Raw genomic sequence first — 3,438 nt, 5'->3', positions numbered from 1 at the left:
GCCGTCTCTGCTTGTGTTTTATAGTTGTGCTGAAGTGAATTGCAGACACAGAAGCAGTGAGAAGGTTTGCTGCACAGCAGTCTCTAACCTGAGTCATTTAGAGCCTATTACAAAACATCAATATATTGATTGAAGTAAGTGTCTCAGTGTACTGCTCTGTAAACACACGGTTGGTTTGGTTGTGCATGTTTTATCTGCTTGAATCTTATCAGGATTTAAATCTTTTCATCTTCAATTCACTTAATCGTGGCACTATTGGCTTTTGAGCCAAAGATCTGGCTCATTCTGCCCTGGTTTGTTTGGTTAATTCTCAACAAGATAATAAAAAATACCAACAACATAAAGAACTTAATGTTAATAATATACTTTTTATTTCACTCACATGTATTAAAGGTCCTGCTTGCAAAGCATAGATGTGTTTGATTTTCTACTGGCTCCTGGCCATCATAGAAATATAAATGCCAATGGCTCTGTAAACCACTATGAATGAGAACTTTTCACAGATGGTTAAGCTGTGTGCCAGCTATAAGAGCCTGTCTCATCTACCATACAACAAGTCAGGCAGCAGGAGCAAAGGGTCAGAGAGACAGAAATGTTTTCACAATGTCCGGTTGCTTTTGTCTTCTTATGGAAGCATTGTTATTGGAGACAAAACAGCCAATCAGAATTTACCTTCTGCTATTCTCCGATTGGTTGATTGTGTGGCAAATTGTAATGCTGTACCAGGTTGAGCGAGGGTTAAATTTATTTTCGCCTTGTGTACTTACATTCTAATAATATTAATATGTCTGCATACTAGGGTCCATAAACAGTATTGGAATTGCATAAATTGGGTAGGACTGGAAAGCTGAAACACTTGTGGATTTAATTAACTCAGTTGTATTTATGTGTGATGATGTTAATGCCCATAGTAGCCATTTCATCGTAGAGACACTTTTTTTTTTTCTTGACCTGACTGTATAACATGACCAGTGATCAACCTTTAGGTTATGAAACTGTACAACCACAAACTAGAGGCCGAGGGGCATCCAGAGGATGGATGGCTTTCCTAGTTATATTGAACCCACTGATTCCTCATCATATTTAGTTGTACAAACACTGTAGGATGGTGAGATTGAAAGGAAGTTGACATGGAAAAGTTCACTAGCGTATCATCACCCTCCCACACACACACTTGGAAAACTCATTCTGGCACCACTGTATCCAGCAGCACCAGACTGTAAGGTGAATATCATGATTTGAATTCATGTTCCCATACGAGTCTGAACTGTGTGATTTCCAAGGTCATTTTGTCATCTCTAAAGGGTGATTGTTCCCCCATGCTTGCAGTCTGATTGAAGCCTCGCTACCACGTTTATATACCACTCAGAGTCACCCTCCAGCCATGCTCACAAATTGAATTAGTTTCAGTCTGAATTTGTGTTTCAAAACTAGTAATTATTTTTTAACCCCAGAGGAAGCTGAGAAATGAGTCAGATCTTCACAAGTCATGAAATTTGACGATATATGATTTTACACCAGCCAAAGGGACACAAGCCTGAAGCATAGCAATTTACCAACCATTCATCTGTTAGCAAATTAAATCACACCACATTTGACATCTTTTAGAAAGTTAGATAAATCTGATGAAAAAGTTTCTCAATTACCATCTGAAATTAATCTCCTTAATCCCAATTTGATCTCTTTCATGCATATAAGGGGTATCTTTCATCTGCCCACCTATGTGCTTTAAATCTTCGCGACAGAGTTAAGATGGAACGTGACTGTCAAACTTAGTCCTATGTGAAACTCCAACACCCATGCGACTCCATAAGATGGGGGAGCTGATTAGGGGAGATGAGGACAGAGGGGCGTAACTGACAGCCGCCTATTATCTCTCTCTGTAGCCGGTGGAGATCTGTAAGCAGTCTCCATGAGTGTGTGACGGAGCTGCAGAGCGCTATCCAGAGGCCGGGATGGTTCAGTTGCAGAGCTGGAAAACAGAGAGAGACAAAAATACAGCTTATTCCATCACAACTATTTTCTGACGTTGATTTGATATTTCTTTTTCTTTTTTGATCTTTTACATCAAATTGTACAATCTGAAAAGTTAAACCATGCTTTAGAAACTACTTACCTTTCTGCATTAAGAACACCAGTGATGATGTGCAAGCAGGCATTGGTTCATTTTAAAGGGTCACAAGCCAGGATGGTTCAGAACCACTGTTGCATTTTATAGGTTTCAGGTGAACATTAATCCATTCTGTGTTTTGTGGGCACATTACTCTGCCATATACACCTTGGATGGTGCTCTGTACATGTTTTGTGTAGTATGTAGATATAGAGGCTCTAGTGTACGGTGTCCTGTTTGAGAGAGTCCTTACAATTAGTTTACAGTCAGCTCCAAAAAAGGAAGGACTTGGGCAGCTTTTACCTGCGAGAGCAAAGAGGTGGTTAGAGGCTTGTTGCCTTGTTTAAATCTGGGTACCCATCAAAGCTTATATTGAGGTTAAAACAGAATTCTCCATAAATGTAAAAAAGAAACAAAAAAAAACAGTTAAGTGTGCATTTAGCTGTTTTACCATGTGTGTTTGATTGTGTTGTGTGTTGCAGCAGAGAGGAATCGTGGGTGGCTAAGACTTAATCTTCTCGTGTTATGTCCCATCTGCGGAGGAGTTTTTAGCTGACAGAATGATCAACTAAGCACCAAAATATAGAGATGACCAGAGTACAGGCAGAAACTCACACTATGTGTTACAGACTCAGAATATGCACTTTCTGTTTCCCAGCATCTGAGCTGCTGGGACCACAACAGCTGATACTGAGTGATCAGGCTTGGTTACACACCAGCTCTCCCCTCTTTAAGCGGCACTTTGACCAGCCAATGTCCTACAAGCCCGGAGTACCACTATGATGCTCTATAATAGGAAGGAAAATGAGTCTCATCTCCTTTCTCAACAGTGGGTATTAGTTTACGATAGCCAGAGTCAGAGAAGGGGCACAATGGTTGCTCCTTCACAGAGAATTCTGGTTATTAGCGTGGACCACACAGCCTTTTCTCAAGAAGAGTCCTAACCCTCAGAGGTCACACTGTTCACTAATTGTATACTACAGGCAAGATCTGATTCTTTTGTCAAGAAAAGGGGAGACCAGTTAGCTTTGCCCTTTCTATGTATTCCTAAAGCTGATTAGATAATGAGGTATTTTTCCTGACTCGAGACCTGGGTGTGCAGTAGTATTTAATATTACCAGCTGGATACGTTTTTATTTATTCTAGCCACTTACAGAACCCAATACAGTGGACCTCTTGTATTTGTGTTTTGTTAGTTACATATTTGTTTTTGTCTGGAGTCCTGGTGTACACTTTGGTACCTGCTCTCTGCTCTACAGTGTCATTCCTTTTATTGACGTGTGTGCATGCATGATTGCGTACAACTGTATTTCTGTGTGTGTGTGTGT

Source organism: Morone saxatilis, unplaced genomic scaffold (assembly GCF_004916995.1).
Source record: "Morone saxatilis isolate NCDOM2014 unplaced genomic scaffold, NCSU_SB_2.0 Contig11, whole genome shotgun sequence".
Taxonomy (NCBI): Eukaryota; Metazoa; Chordata; class Actinopteri; family Moronidae; genus Morone; species Morone saxatilis.
The sequence above is the reverse complement of the archived record's forward strand: the minus strand, read 5'-3'. Positions refer to the sequence as shown.